Raw genomic sequence first — 17,335 nt, forward strand, 5'->3', positions numbered from 1 at the left:
GCCTGCCTCTATATGGGCTCTGAGGCACTCCTGCTGACACCTGGACCTCTACAAATCTCCAGGCTGATTGGGTTCCAATGCTGGGTCTCCTAGTTCTACTTCACCTGTGTGTGTGTGTGTGTGTGTGTGTGTGCAATCCGGGGTGAGATAAAAGCCTAGTTCTCTGGCTTACACTCTGACTGGTCATCTGATTCACCTCAAAAACTTTTGAAGATGTATATGCTGAGGCATATCCCAGACTTAGGAAAACCCCAGGCTGGGGCCCAGGCAACTGTGCCTTTAAATGAGCTTCCCAGATGCTTCTGACACCTATCAAGAACTCAGAACCACTGCTGTGGTTGGAAGGCTGAGGCGCATTGAAGACACCTGTTCATTCACGGCTGTTCTATCCGTCCCCAGAGGGCCCAATCGTAGTTGGCACATTAAAATAGTTGTTGAATGAACACATTTGGGCATAACTGAACGTGGGGAGCAGACAGGTTAGCACAGGAGGCAGCTCACCTATATTCTAGTCCTGTTTCTCACTTTTCTCTACGAGTCTGAGCAAACCCCTAAGTTCTCTCTCCCTCGGTTTCCTCATCTGACAAATGGAGTGAGTTTGCCATACATTGTGTGAAACGGGGATGGAATGGTTTGAAATAAGTGCATTGAAAAGCAAAGGCATTCCACACACATTTTGTTATAGGGCATTACTATTAACTCACCTGATTCTAGCTCTCAGGGGGCAGGAGGCGCCCTCTCATCCTTCGAGAAGGACCCATCCAGTAGGGTTCTGCACACAATAGGCCACAGTGGGCGCTGCAACAAAAGAGAATCCACTGAGCTGAGGAAATCCTCTGCCAGGACACTAAAATATCCCCTTTGTCAGAGGGTAAGAACTGCAGTTACTATTTAATTAAGAAAGGCTTCTAAGGAAGAGCAATCAATTTGCAAATTACATTGGCTAAAAAGCAGATAAGGAATTGCTTAGCCATACTGGTAGTCGATGCATACTAAGTGACGGGAGAGTTGTAGCACACAGGCCTGCCTGCCCCCTCTCTGCCTTTGCAGATTTACAGTTTCCAGAGTTCATCCCAGCTGTTAGCTCAGCGAATTCTGATGCATCAGTATATTTCTTAGGTCAGGGGCCAAACCCACTGGGTAGAACACTGTCCCGTTATCAGTGGGATAAATGATCAGTCTGAAAAAGAATATATAATTCATGACCAAACAGAGCAAAGCATTAAATCAGGAAGCCGACACCAGCCCAATTTATGACAGTGCCTTACTAAGTGTGTTCCCCACTGTGTCATCCAATAACCCATCTTGATCTAGAAACACCTGCTCTAGAGAATGGGTCTCTCTTCGGCACTGGGGGAGAAAGAAAATTGCTTCAATCTGCAGCCATTTCTGTTGATGGAAAACCTTGTGGCCCTAAGCCAGCCACATGTAAAAGTAAATAAAAATTGAAGTGCAGGTCTGAAAGAAACAGCGACACGGTATGGCTACATTAAAATATTTATGTCCTCAGACTTTTTAGACATCCATTATCTTCAGCATGTTAATAGGAACGCTAAACTGACCTTGGCTGGGACACAAAAGTTCCAGAGCCCTGCAAAACAACTCTGGCCTCCCACATGCCTTCAGTTATGGAGAAATACTCAAGGGACAGAGGAACAGAGAGACCCTGATGTAGGTCAAAACTCCCAGCCTGGGCTGGTGGGGCAGCTCGTGACTGGGGAGCAGAAGGACTGTGTTTGACCCAGTTCTGCCAATAATTAGCAGGTGACATTGGGGAAATGGCTTCACCTCCCTAGGCCTCCATCTCTTCCCTGTGCCCCACGATAGGATCGCAGAAGATCAGCCCGTCTCAAACCTGGCTAAGTGCTTTCAGATCTGAAATGAAATATTTGCACATACAGATGGCCAGGCCACACCCCAGACCTGATCAGAATTAGAAGTGGGTGGGCTGCCCCACACCCACCCCATGTCTCAGGTGGTTGGAGAGAGAGGGGAATCCTGGGATCCATGCCCTCTGAACCGCCCTCCCCTCTAACAGTCCATGCACGGCTGAGTCCTGCTCCGTGATATTCCTAGGTCAGCAACCCACCTGAGGAAAACTTAAGATACTTCCCCTTGCCTATGGAATCAACGGCTCTGGATTTGGTTCAGACTCTTGGTGTGACATTCAGCGTCCTTTTCAATCTACTCTCCTAGCTCCTTCCTTCTCGACAAACTGTGCTCTTGCAATTTATTCCCTAAACAAGTCGTTTTATTTGAAATCTCCGCACACTTGCATAAGCAACTCTCATTTCCTAGAATGCATGCCCCACCCCTCAAAATACATAATCCTTTCTTCAAGACAATGTTTTAATGGTTTTAATGCCTGCTTCCATGATTGCCTCTCTTCTCCATTGTACTGTCATCATTTGTATGTGTGACAGCGGACATGGAGCTCTCTCACTCATCTTTCTTGTGATACTGTGGTCTCGGGGTGCACAGGTATATGTCAAGGGGCTTGGGATAGGCAGGATGCACAAAACTGGGGCAACAGTTTTCTTTTTAGGTTGGGAGACATTTTTAATATTAAACACACATGGATACATTATAGAATCAAATGCAAAATGTGCACAAAATTTCAAACTAAAACTAAAGCCCTCAAACAAATTTCAAGGGAGATTATGGCAAGACGATTCAGGTTATGCTGTCCCAACCACCAGCAGCAGTGTCCCAATCCAAGACTGATGTCTCTATTCTCCTGCAGTCTCCTTGACCATTGGAATACTTCAAGGAAAAGCTTGAGAAGCACTGCCGGGACTGACTGTATTCATCACAAACATTCCCCCATTTCTCATCACTACTTCTGGCACTGCAGAAACGGCCCAATACATTTGTACTTGTTGGTTAACTGGATAGACAAATGGACATACAAGTTAGGAGCAGAGAAGTTTATTTAAAAAAAAACAAGTTTCTTCATACCAAATGTCGAGATATCTTTATCCCTCTAATACCAACCTCTCTGTAATACAAGAAGAGTAATAGGTACTGTCATTGTAGGCAACTTGGCACTAAATGACAATCTGAAACTTCCTGGGATGGGGGTGGGACGCCGTTACACATCAGCTGGATTAAGAAAAAAAAAAAAAAGAAAGCTGCCTTCGGTCCATTCCCCACCCTCACAATCCCTGAAGCACCTGCAGGGTCAGGTGAGACCATTCAGCCAGGAACACTGCCTGAGGGGAGAATGACCACTGAGCTGAAAACAAGAACCAGAAAAGCTTTAAGCAAACTCAGGCTAACTAAACTTGCTCAGTCATCAGTGAAAGTTAGCGAGGAGAAAGGGGGGATGGGGGGTGGAGACTGCATAGGGCCAGGAAAGCCACATTCCAGAAGCGGGGGGAGGTGGGGACTCAGAGCTGAAGGACCAAATATCCATGTCCCCTCTCACGCCCCGACTCACACTCATAAACATGCAGACCTGATAAACAAACCGAAAACTGAACCCAGGACTTGAATGACCCCTCACAGTTAACCTCCAGAGCAAAACTGCTTAAAGCTGAAACCAAATTGGACACATAAGGCTTAGAGCAGCGTTGATAAGCAGAAGGAAGAAAACTAACCAGAAGCCTTCCTGCCACTCTCTCCCTGCCACCTCCCAACTCTGCTTCCCCAACCCTGACTCTTGCTTTCATTTCTGGCCTTCCTGGCCCACCTGAGCACCCCTCTACTTGATGACTTGCCTCCTCTCTCTCTCCCCTCGTGAGCAAACCTTTTCCAAGGCCTTGACCCCTCAATGTCTCTCAGTACCTCCACCTCCCAGCCTCCATGGCCACCACCCTAGTCCAAGGCTGCTACCCGCTCTCTCCTAGATGAAGACAACAGCCCACCTGGAGTCCCTGCACCTAATCTCAGGTCCCCCTGCAATCCTTCACCAACAAGCAGCAAGAGTAGGCTTCAACAAAATGCAAATCTGGGCTTCCCTGGTGGCGCAGTGGTTGAGAGTCCACCTGTCGATGCAGGGGACGCAGGTTCGTGCCCCGGTCCGGGAAGATCCCACATGCTGCGGAGTGGCTGGGCCCGTGAGCCATGGCCGCTGAGCCTGCGCGTCCAGAGCCTGTGCTCCGCAACGGGAGAGGCTGCAACAGTGAGAGGCCCCTGTACCGCAAAAAAAAAAAAAAAACAAAAGCAAATCTGACCCTGTCATCTGCTTGTCCAAAACCCTTTTGTCTTTTCCTCGCTGACAGGTTTAACATCTAAAACCCTGACCCTACCTACAAAGGCCCTTCCTTCCCTCCTTAATCATATCTCACCCTTGCTTCTCTTCACTCTCAGTATTCCAGACACTGGCTGCTTTCACATCTCCAGAGAGGGGGGCCATGGCGTGTAGTATTCCCTCTGCTCGGAAAGCTCTCCCAGGCCCGTTTTGCTTGTTTTCCTCCACTCCTCCTTTAGCTCTTCCCTGATCTCTCCTTCTAGGCCTAGTTCCTCTCCTTCATAGCACTTATCACAGGTGTACATGCTCACTGTAGGGATAACTTTCATCCACGTATTTCTTTCACAAACTGTAAACTCCATGAAAATAAAGATGTGCGGTGTTGCTCACCATTTTGCCACCAGTATTTTGAACAGTCCCATAGTAGACATTCAATAAACATTTATTGAATGAATGAATGAGTGAATGATTGAATGAGCAAGCTGAAAGCATCCACGGGCCCATGGCAATAGCAGCTATTACTACAGCCTCATCGGGAGCTGAGCCTGACGTTTCCATAAATGGTGGTGTCAGAGGCCATGATGGAGAGGAGTCCCCAGTCTGCAAGCAGCTGTTGAGGCCAGAACTCATGACTGCATAGACTTTCACACAAGAGTGATCACTGATCCCAAAACTGTCCTGCTTTCCACCAATTGCCCCCAAGCCAATGAACCCAGTACATGTTATCATTTGTCCTGAATATACCAACTACAGATCTCAATCCTTTGTAGGTCCAGCCTTTGGGTAGCCAGACCTGCTTCCTGGTGGGTCAGAGGCTAGAAGCAGAGGAACTCTGTCTTGAAGGAGCTCATAGACACAATCCCCTTCCAGTGTAGGCTTAAACGGGATACCGATTTAGACAGAGATAGATGTAGAGAACAGAGAGGCAGCACCAAAGACTGGACTAACAAGACTGCTGACTCCTGAGGACACAAATGCACGAGTTCTATAATGTTTGTATCTTGCATAGCACCTGGGCTTCTACTTCTCTCAGTATCTGTTCAGCTAGATTGACACAAAAGGCCTAAGGAGAGGATGGAATGATCCTCAGTCAACTGAAACCACCAAGCAAGTGTTATCTGTCAAGCCCTTGGCACGGTGTCATCTGTTTCCTAACTGTTCTCTCTGTGATGTGAATGAGCAGGACAGTGTCTGAGTTCCATGAGTTTCTTAGACTTATTCCAATTGTTAGTGCTAGAATATGATCATAACAAGATGTGAGGATTGGAGGGATTTTAGAAAGGCTTTATCCAGCTGAGTGTAAATTTCTTCCTCAAGGAACACTTCTCTTCCTCCTCTTCCTTATCAAACAATGGCACCATTGAAAAAGTTGGTGTGAAGCACTGATAATTTGCACCATCCTCTGAAATTACAAGAGCAGGGATCATATGAAATCTATTGGCCAAACCCAAGAAAATCAAAATGTACCTTCCGCAAGAGGGAAGAGATATGGGAACATATGTATATGTGTAACTGATTCACTTTGTTATAAAGCAGAAACTAACACACCATTGTAAAGCAATTATACTCCAATAAAATTGTAAAATAAATAAAATAAAATAAAATAAATTATCAAATGAACTAAAAAAAAAAAGAAAGAAATACCTGAGTACAGGAGATGAAGGTTGACTGTATGGTTCAGTGCTTTCTGGTGAACCAACTCTTTTCTTTAAATGAGTCATTGGTTGTCAGTAAGTCTACTTTGGTATTAATACACCATTTGTTATATTTCTATTTCAGTATCTGTATTAGCAAAGTATAATATTAAAACCCTTGTATTTCCAAGAAAAATAAAAAAATAAAAAAATTTTAAAATGTACCTTCCAACTCCCAGCAGTTATAAGGATAAAGATTCAGTGATGATAATCTTCCACTTACGTATCACTCTATAATCATGTGTATTAGCACATTTGAAATCTCAACAATCTTTATTATCCCCCCCTTCACAAAGAAAGAAATTAAGACTTACAAGGGTTCAGTGTTTTACCCAAGGTCATCTAGCTAATTAGTAGAATAGCCAGGATTCAAGCTCAGATCTTCTCATTCCAGAACTGGGGCTCTTACTACAACACTGTCTCAGCAGGAGAGAATCATGTTCATCTCGTTAATATTATGAAATTAAGACCTGATTTGTAACCAACACCCTAAAATTTTAGTACTAAGAAAAATAACATCCATGTGCCTCACACAGTAGCTACTCTCCTGCAAAGCAAAAATATGAGTTATGTCCCACCTGCTGCAATGTTTGCCGGCTGGCACTACCCAAAAGAGAAGAAAACATGTCGGCAATGCATCATAAGTATTGGAAGAGGTCAGTGTTCCCCAAGTGAGTGAAAACTCCTGGCCATATAAGGACAGATTTTCTCCAGATAGCGAGACACCACACTAAATGCCAACTCCATCTCACTTAAAATGCTGGTCAAATACAGCCTGCACCTGCCTTGTGTACTTGAACTAATAATGGACCACGTTGGGTCCTAAGGAAGAAGCAGAGGGAGAAGAAGCGTATCTTGTGACTGGCTAACAGAAGCTGCATTTCAAAGCAGACGTGAAAGGAATTTAGGCCAGGCTGGAGAAAAGCTCACACTTTAAAGAAAACAAATGTTTTTGTTCGGGTTCAGGGGACTTTTAAACTACAGTATTTAGGCTCAAAAGATGATACTCATGCTACTGTGGCCGTGAAGAAAATTGACTACCAGGTGGGATGAAGGAAAAGTGCCCTGAAAATCTTTATGAGTAATCTGAAATGAAATGCTTTAAATCAACTCACTTCTCAACCATAGCCCTGCAGACGCTACACAGATGACATCTTTCTCATCATAAAAATGATGGAAAGCGCACAATGGAGGTATTCAAAACCAAAGATAACAAGGGATCACCTTCATGAGAAGTACAGTATAGACCTTGGGCTCCATCATGGGATATCACACTTCTTGTCTCTTCACGGTCACTTGGTCTAAAAAGCCATTGCAGATTTGAAAGTTTATGACTATTGAATCAGCAAGCAGAACTCAGGAGGGGGTTGTACGCATATAACCTAGATGCAGAGCTGTGCAGAAAGACCAGTCAGACTTCCCCTGAGGGACAGGTGTGGACAACAGGAGAGAAAATAGGTAGCTCACACGCTTTATACTCAGACAGGAGCAACCATTCAGCACTCTCAGCTCCATTGTCATGCATTCTGTCTTCCCCACATCCTGGGCAGTGGTGAGGTGGAGACTTTCCAACAAATAGACAGTGACAGAGTCAGGACTGGGGCTCAGCTCTTCTTACTTAAGATTCCTTTTGTTTCGACTACCACAAGCGGCCTCTGTGAACTACAATAATACGGCACGCATAGCACTTGTCTTTAGCACTTTATAATTCACAAGCCCTTTTCATTGCACTACCTCATTTATTACCTTCTCAAAGCCACAGAGTACAGAAGTGTATCTCCACCTGCATGACCTCCAGTCTCCAAAAAAAGGATGACTAAGAGTGAAACCAATTTTTCCAGGTAGAGTGAATTGGTAGGGTGGTAACTAGGACTCCTTCCTGAATGGTTACCAGAATATTCATACCTCTACCCTGTACAGACCATGGACTAGGTTAGGAAGCATCATAAGAATTTATAAAGCAGGAAGATTTGCATTTTTTTAAACTAAGCCCTCCAATATCTACCACCACATCACAACAGGAGACCCCAAGGTCTTCCACTAAGCCAGCTTGTTGATGTAGTCCAAGTTACTATGAAGTGGGAAGTCATTAAAGTGCACTCCTTTAACGACACTGTGGTTGCCGACCAGCCTCTGGTCTGCTCCATGTGAATAATGAGAGTCAGTGGTATGCAATATCTTACATCAGATAGTGCTTACAGTTTACAAAGTGCTTTCACATGCACATCTCCTTTGATCCCTGCAATAATATCATTGCTGGATATTATTATTAGTGAATGCTTATACTTGAGGCAATTGAAGTTCAAGGATGCTACACGACTTGCCCATGTTTACATAACTAGGAAATATCAGAGCAAGAAGCAGGATTAGACCCTGAGCCCAGGATTCCTTCCAGCTGCCTCCTGAGCAGTATCCATGAAGTCAACCACGGATTAAACTTCTCACCCCTCTCCTTCGGTCTGTCATTGACCAAATCTATAGGTGCCTGACCTATCCTAACTCTTGCACCACTCTTTCTGCTTCCTTTTTCAGTTACACACATTACTTTTCTTTAATATTTTTCAATCCCTTTAGTCCTCAATCCAAGCTATATACTTGCACCTTGTATGCCCTCCATACGTCCTTCCTCACCTTCTCAAGAAACGTTTCCAAACCCTAACTCTCCTTTCCAATGGTCTCTCTGATGCAGAAGCAGCAAGATGTTTGCCTGAACACAAGCACCTACAGACACGGGAAACAACTGAAAACAGAAACAGTGAGCAAAAGGGACCCTTGACAGGTTTTCAGCGTCCGGCCAAAGGCATTGCCTGTGATCTTGTCTGTTGGAGTCAGTGTCTCGAAGCCTTGCTGAGTATAATTCCCCTCCAGTGTGTTCTTCCTCATTAGTGCTCTCTTGTCCTTGTCCTCAAGGCCCAAGGACTCTGCGAGCAAAGTGAGCCAGCCTGGAGGAGCAAGGGAGGAGCCCACACTGCCGGGAGAGCACCTCCCACTGCCAACAGCTGCGTGACTTTTCAGAGGACACACTGTGCCCTAAGCGATGGAGCCCCGCGGTGAGCGGGGAGAGCAGAGGCTGGAAGGCTACACAGGGAATTCTCTCACATCTCCACCCCGTGTGTTCACACACTCTCTGGAAGTCTACTACACGGCACCTTTTCCCTTACCTTTTTGAAAACCATATATATATTTTTAAATTTTATTTATTTATTTTTGGCTGCGTTGGGTCTTCGTTGCTGCACGTGGGCTTTTCTCTAGTTGCGGCGAGCGGGGGCTACTCTCTGTTGCGGTGCGCGGGCTTCTCATTGCAGTGGCTTCTCTTGTTGCAGAGCACAGGCTCTAGGTGCGCAGGCTTCAGTAGTTGTGGCTTGGGGGCTCTAGAGCGCAGGCTCAGTAGTTGTGGTGCACGGGCTTAGTTGCTCCAAGGCATGTGGGATCTTTCTGGACCAGGGCTCGAACCCGTGTCCCCTGCATTGGCAGGCCGATTCTTAACCACTGTGCCACGAGGGAAGTCCAAAAACCATATATATTTTTTGCAATGCTCAGGAAGCACAGGGAGATTTGGGTGCATCTAACGCCATGGAAGTGAATGGTTACCAGCTGCTAAATGGGATTTAAAAGTCTGAAGACAATTGGTCACAGATAACTCCAATTTAGGAGTTTCTGGATAGCCTTTATCTAGGCCTTTTATTACTTCTAATACTCATTTGATGGGAAATAAAGTGACGATAAATTAGTGCCTACTAATTCTCTATAATAGAAGAGAGGTCAGTTTGTCTTTTGAAAAAAGCACAGGCTTGGAGAACGAATGAGTGAATTAGTTCCCCATGTCCCTGCTGACTTTCTGAGTGATATCGGATGGGTAAGGTAACTGCTCTGAGTCTTGGTTTGTGATGGAAAATGTCGCAAATTCCTACGACAAGAAGAGAGTGAAGCAAGTCATGCCATAAACTGGAGCTGGAGGCTGCCTGTCCTATCTAAGCAAAGAGAAAAGCAGCAACTCTCCAGCTATTTAAGACAGCAGAAACAATAATGACAAAAGTCTGTCCTTGCCCTTAGCCATGGGCCTAGAAAACCCGTGTGAGTGATGGCTATGTCTGGAGACCACAGGCAGGAGGCTGCATCTTCAGACTTATTTGAGGGCCGTGAGAGACCAGGCCCTGCAATGCGTCTTTCTTCAGCTTCCATATGTCCTTCTAGTCGCTCCTCCAGGAGAGCCTGTAAAGACCCTTCACTAATCTCTTGCCCCCGATGGTGCGGCAGGCTCACCAAGAAACAGAACGAGCTCCACCGAGCTGCGGACTGAGCCTTCCTATTTCTGAGCCTTTACTCATTTCATTCTCTCTACCCAAAGTATTCTTCCCCTGCATATCTGCATGTTCAAAACCATCTGGTCTTTACAACCCCGCTCTCATGCAACTGGCACCACGAGACATTTCCCAATTCGCTCTCATACCCCAAGTCCACTCAGACTATGAAATCCTGTGGGAATTTTAAGAGAAGTGTTAGAACACCACCCCTGCCCTTAGGAAGTCTACAATCTACCCAGAGAGACAATAAACTAACAAAGAAGAGGACAAGCCCATTTGGGATTCAATGCCAGGAAGAACTGTGGAGGTCGTAGTTATTGCTGTTTATTGAGCACTCCCCATGTGCCAGGTTCTATGCCAAGAGCTGTCTGCAGGTTACCTTAGTTAATCCCCACCACAGCTCTAGCAGATAGTAATCCCACCCTATGTGCAAGGAAGCAGAAGCTCAGAGATGTTAAAACTTTATCTAAGATGCAGAGCTGGTAAGTCAGAGCCTGAGCTCTTAGAAACCTATGACATTGCCATCTCACTCTCTCATTTTCACAAACACTCATTTCAAAATACATGGAGTTTGAATAACAAAGTTTTAAATGTAGAGGACTCTGAATAAACATTTCTCCAAGGAATATAAACAGATGGCCAATAAGCACTTTGTAAATATGCCCAACATCATCAGTCACCGGGGAAATGCAAATCAAAACCACTATGAAATCCAACTTCACACCACTGGGATGGCTATAATCAAAAAAGACACACAATAACAACTGCTGAAAAGGAGGTGGAGAAATGGGGACCCTCACTCCTGGCTGGTGGGAATGTAAAATCATGCAGCTGCTTTCTGAAACAGTGTGGCAGTTCCTCAAAATGTGAAACGGAGTTTCCATGTGACCCAGCAATTCCATGCCTAGGTGTATACACGAGAAATGAAAACATGATTTCACACAAAAACTTGTGCACGATTGCTCACAGCAATATTATTCCTTATAGCCCCAATTGGAGACAACCTAAATATCCATCAGTAAATAAGTGGATAAATAAGTGTGGTATATGCATGCGATGGACTATTCCTCAGCCGCAGGAATGAAGTGCTGATGGATGCTACAATGCGGATGAACCTCGAAAACATTACACTAAGTGAAAGAATCCAGACATAGAAGACCACATATTATATGATACCCTTATATGAAACGTCCAGAATCGGCAAATCCATAGAGACAGAAGATAGACTAGGGGTTTCCTTAGAGTAAGAGGGGTATGAGGATGGAGGTATGGGGAGTGACAGTTAACGGGTATAAGGTTTCTTCTTGGGGTAATAAAAATGTTCCAAAATTAGACTGCAGTGGTTGCAGAAGTCTGTGAACTATTGAATGGTACACTTTAAATGGATGAATTGTATGGCATATGAATTATATTTCAATAAAGTTGTCAAAATATATTGAGTTTTAGGGAAAAAAATGTGTTACAACAGATCTTTTTTAAACTGCCTTTAGAAGTCTCATTCTCTACTGGGCAATCTGTGGAAAATGCTCTCAAGGGGCTTGAGAGTTCTTCGAGAATGTATTTTAAGTTGGTATCCTCATTTGATGAAATGCTAAACAAAATGTAAAGCCCACAGTGAATCAGGCAGTTGCCCATAACTAAGTACTGCCCCGTAATTTAAGTACCTGCATCTGTGGCATAATGATGTCTCCTCATGCTGCAGAAACAAAGCTTTCACAGCAAGGCGACAAAGAGGAAGGAGAGCTGTCAGCCGTCACAAGGCACATGATGGTACAAGCACACCCAACCCAAAGTGCCTGCTCAGAGCTGCATGCACTGTTCACACTGGTAAAGTGCACACCCTTGTCTTGGCTGTGTAATACTTTGGGAGCCATTAATGGAGTAAACCATAAAATGTAGGTGATAAGTTTTTTTTGTAAAAGGTGTATTTTTAAATTTTATTTTGAGGTGCACCATTAAATTGATTGGCCCATCAAACACATGAATAAAATTCAGTCATTGTTAAAAATTATCATGATCGTGACTCAAATATCCTCATCCTCAAAATCAAGGTCAATTCAAGAAATATTAGATACACATTTCATCTTTTATTATTATTTTTTTTTTTGCGGTACGCGGGCCTCTCACTGCTGTGGCCTCTCCCGTTGCGGAGCACAGGCTCCGGACGCACAGGCTCAGCGGCCATGGCTCACAGGCCCAGCCACTCCGCGGTATGTGGGATCTTCCTGGACCGGGGCACGAACCCGTGTCCCCTGCATCGGACCCGTGTCCCCTGCATTGGCAGGCAGACTCTCAACCACTGCGCCACCAGGGAAGCCCCATCATCTTTTTTATCATAGTAAAACATTTTATTCATATTAAATTATGTTCATGTGAATGTGGTGGATTTTATAGATTCGTTTGAATTCAATTTGTAAATTTTTTTCGATTTCACAGCTATGAAAAGGTATGGAGGCACAAGGATTTGTACTTAACTTTATGTTGAAACATAATTTATGTTCATAATACTAGGAACACTGGAAATTTTTTTTCTTTTGCACAAGGTTGAGAAATGTTACACTAGAATATTTCCTATTTTCCTTTCATGTCCATAAAAAGTAGAAAAGCATCCCTGTATACACCCCTAGATTCTCAGGCACCAAAGGGTGATATTCTCAGTTTACTCCTAGGTTTTCCACAGATCTGATTTTAAATCAGCTGAAAAGTAAAATTATTCCCCAGTAGCCAAGAACTCTGCTGACTCTAAGACTTTCCTTCACTGCTTTGAAAGTGGTGTGGGAGAACTGGGTACAGAGGACCACAGAGCAGGCCATGCCCGCCACTCCCAAAGCCACTTTGCCCAGACTGGCACCAACCCCTCCAGGGCTCTGAGGCCCTGAGCATTTAATCCACGACTCCCTCTGGCTGCAGAACAGGAAGACCTTCCCCACAACCTCTCCTCACTGTCAGGATCCAAAGCTCTTCCCCTGACACATCCTGAGCTCCTCAGAAACAAGGGGAGCACATTGCAAATCCCATCCAGTCTAACATTCTGTCACGTTCAGCCAGCTTATTTACTACAGGAAGGGGTTTATTGCGTTCAAATGAACTGATGTTATGGTGAAGTGATGTGCACATCTTTCTAGTATTTCCTATAACCATCTTCAACTGGAACTATCTTCTAAATAAGTGTAGTAATTTGCCATTAAGTGGGATTATTACAATGGAATTAGGATAATTCAAATAAAATCTGAAATTCACTTTAAAAAAGGAAATAAATCTTGTTATGGGCTGAAATGTTGAAATTGTAACCCTCGGTACTTCAGAATGTGACTGTATTTGGAGATAGGGACTTTAAAGAGGTAATTAAGGTTAAATGAGGTCATTAGGATGAGCCCCAATCCTTTGTGATTGGCATCCTTATAAGAAGGGGAGATGAGGACACAGACAGACACAGAGGGAAGACCATGTGAAGACACTTGAAGAAGACAGCCATCTACAAGCCAAGAAGAGGGGCATCAGAAGAAACCAACCCTGTTAACACCTTGACCTTGGGCTTTCAGCCTCCAGATCATGAGGAAATAAATTTCTGTTGTTTGTCCAAGGTATATGTTATGGTAGGCCTACAAAATGAATACAAGGCTATATCAAATGAATCTCTTAATTTATGAACTGCTTCTTAGTTACAAAGAAATTCCAACTACTTTACCTTGTTCAATCCTAACAACTACCCACATTTTCCCATTTTTTTTCTGATGAGAAAACAGACTCAGATTTGCCCAAATTCATAGAGTAAATCAGTGCCAAAGCTAAGATTCAAAGCCAGATCTCTTTATCTCTACATCAGTGCTCTTACTATCGGGCCTTTAGGACTTTGGGCTATGAATCTGAAGTAACAAGTTGGCAAATAATATTTTAAATATGAAAGAAATCAAACTCTTTTAAAGGTACCCACAGAAATGACAGATTTTGTCAGTACACCCCTTAGGCTGAGGCAAAGAGGCCTGTGCTCTACCTTATAGAGGGTCCTGTATGGATTAGAGAACGTGCAAACAATAGTAATAACAGTAATATGTTAAAGCGTACATGGGCACCCTTGTCACTCAAGATCTGGCTCTTAGCACTGACACAGCCTGATCTAGAACTTTAAACATCTGCCCTGGTAACTAACACTGTTCAGGTCCCAGACCAACACCGCTTTGCATCTCTTGCCCTAAGTCCTCAAAACAAAGGGCAACTGAATGATAACTAGACTTACTGTGGTGATCATTTTGCAACATCAATGTGCAAATACCAAATCATTATGTTGCACACTTGAAAGTAATGTTAGATGTCAATTATACATGTCAAATATATAGAAACACAAAAACAGAAGGCAACTGTACCTGAATGCCATGAAGGTTTGAGAATTTTGCCACTTGTCCAACACAGATTCTGGGGGTGTAAGGGTTTGTGCTTAGGTAAGAGAAAAGACTAACATGTCAAATCCTCTCTCTAAGGTGGCATGAATTCAGTGGAATGTGCATAATGAAGGACTATTTCCCAGTAGCACCGAGAGTCCTCTTTGCTGCTTTTCCTTGTATTCCTGTTTGTAGTTCTACATGGACTTGTGAATTACCAAGGTATTCACAACAGGTGCATGTGACAATTAAGGAATATTCTGCAATATTAAATAATTCATATTGCACTTAAATATATATATATCATGCATGAAGTATGATACTGAGCTTTTACATTAGCACTTGGATATTGAATGCTAGAAATGCAAATCGTTTTATTTTACAAAACACCTAATAAGGTTTATTTATCTTTTCAAAAATTAAATTTTAGGGCTTCCCTGGTGGCGCAGTGGTTGAGAGTCCGCCTGTCGATGCAGGGGACACGGGTTCGTGCCCCGGTCCGGGAAGATCTCACATGCCGCATAGCGGCTGGGCTCGTGAGCCATGGCCGCTGAGCCTGCGCGTCCGGAGCCTGTGCTCCGCAACGGGAGAGGCCGCAGCAGTGAGAGGACCGCGTACTGCAAAAAAAAAAAAAAAAAAAAAAAAAAAAAATTAAATTAAATTTTAAAATGTTAGCTTTATTTAAGTGATATTATTTTAAATTTTTGAAAATATATGTGAAAAATAATTTTATATTTTGACTTTGGAGTTAATTTATCTTTTTATGAAAATATATTTAAACTTTGTATATCTTGAATACAATTACAATTTTCATCCTTTAGATGATCACTATGAATAGAACGCAAATTATGTGAAAATCACATAATTAGTGATTTTTGCTGAAGTTAAGGGAAGAGAAAAAATTTAATGGAATAAATATATGGTACTTTATGAATTATGTATGTCTTCATTTTATTCTCATGCAAATGTCACCAACTCATCAAGAGAGCTCTCAGACATGTGCATTAATAATTAAATTCAGTCATCTTTGGTATTTTGCTGACTTTCAGTCATTAAAAACACAGAGCTTTACATGTATTTGGTATTGTCGTGATGAGGGAATATTTATCAAGGTAGGAAGAGGTTTTTAAGCAAGGGAATAAAAATAATATACTTGAATTGAGAAAAGAATACACTAGAAGTTCTGTGAAAAATAGATTGTGCAGAGGAGAGGTTGGAATCAGGAAGACCAACGAGGAGGTTTGGACAGTAATCCAAGGAAGAGAGGAGGGGCCCAGGCATAGGGCAGCAGTGGAGACAGACTGAACTGACAGGCTTTGACAGACACTTTATCTTTCCAAGTTTCATTTGTAATCAAAGTACAATTTCTTAAATATGTGTGTGTGTGTGTGTGTGTGTGTGTGCACGCACATGCGTGTGCCTGGCCAAGTTGTTCACTTGATTCAGAAATCCTCCCTACAGCATCCCAAATGGCCTGGCATTCAGGTGCAGTTTAAAGGCCTGTAGTATAAGATGATAAAACTATTTCCAGAGGTCAGCCATCCTACCATCAGACCACTCTGGTTTCTAGAAAGTGATCTTCTATGATGAGTAGAAACCTACCTCTATAAAATTTTACATGTTGGTCTAGTTCTATCTTTTGTCGTAACAGAATTCTAGCCACTAGAAATTAGAATTATGCCTTTTGCATAATTCAGGTAGCTATTGTAGCTCCTCTTCATAGTCTATTTCCAGGCTAACCCCTTCCAGTCCCTTATTTCTCTCAAATTATTTTTAGGGACCTCCAGCCCACGCTAAGCACACCCTCTTCCCACCGCCAGCAGCGGCACTTTGCCAGCAGCCTGGTCACACAACCTCAGATACATTCTGGTTTAACAGTGTCTCTTTTAACATTCAGCACCTAGAAATATTTTGTAATTCATATCTTTCCCTATTCACACTGTCCTTTCTCATCATTAATATAGATGGCTGAGGTCTGAATGCAATTTTTCAACTCCAGGGCACATTTTTATGAGATTTACCACAAAGGTTTCATTTCTCTATTCAGAATATAGGAAGATTTTAAATTTATGCCACCAACAGGGGATAGAAAGGGTGTCTCCTTTGTCATAGATCTAGGATTACAATTTACACGGAGCTCCCTAAAGGAAGTTAGTTGCCAACAATGAAGTAGTTGCCGACAATCTTCAGAAACCATGAGTCTTGCTAATTGCCTTCTCTTTCCTTGCACTAAAGCTTCCATTAAATTGTTTCAAAATGTCCCAAGGTGGAATTGCTTCCCTTGCTTCATTTTTTTCCTTTTCTAGGGCTCCAGTGTGTAGGCTCTGCCTGGGTTCTTAGCCTGGCTCCATCACTCACCAGCTATGGGACCCTGGGGAAGTCTTTTCACCTCTTTGAGTCTCAGCTTCTTACCTAAAACTACAAAGGACATTAGCCCTTGTTTGATAGGAGTTTTGTGCAGTTTAAATGAGATTATACATGGAAATGCTTAGCCTTTTGCCTGGAACATGGTTGGGATTGCCATATAAAATACAGGGCACCCAGTTATATTTGAATTTCTGATGAACAATGAATAACTTTTTAGTGTAAGTATGTCCCGAATATGACATCATTGTCATTTTCCTCTTCTCCTCCTCCTTTGTCATCCTCTCCTCTCCTTGTTTTCCTTCTCTTCCTCTTCCTTTTCCTTTCTTTATTCTTTCTTCTTCCCCATCACCTAGCTCTAATCTTAAAAACATGTCAGTAGTAACATGATTCCTCTACATT

The 17,335-nt window shown here is 43.2% G+C and overlaps 1 protein-coding gene across 8 annotated transcripts in view; it reads right to left on the bottom strand.

The window, feature by feature from the left end:
- The window catches only part of LOC307181968 (uncharacterized protein), a 192,283-nt gene that overhangs the window by 120,999 nt on the left and 53,949 nt on the right, over positions 1–17,335 (bottom strand). For all 8 annotated transcript variants that reach the window (XR_013827087.1, XR_013827088.1, XR_013827089.1 and 5 more), the window contains exon 3: positions 705–798. The gene's annotated coding sequence lies outside the window, so the exon portion shown is untranslated. The remainder of the gene's footprint in view (positions 1–704; positions 799–17,335) is intronic.

The sequence above is a fragment of the Stenella coeruleoalba genome (genome assembly GCF_951394435.1).
Source record: "Stenella coeruleoalba genome assembly, chromosome: 2".
In the NCBI taxonomy this organism is placed as follows: Eukaryota; Metazoa; Chordata; class Mammalia; order Artiodactyla; family Delphinidae; genus Stenella; species Stenella coeruleoalba.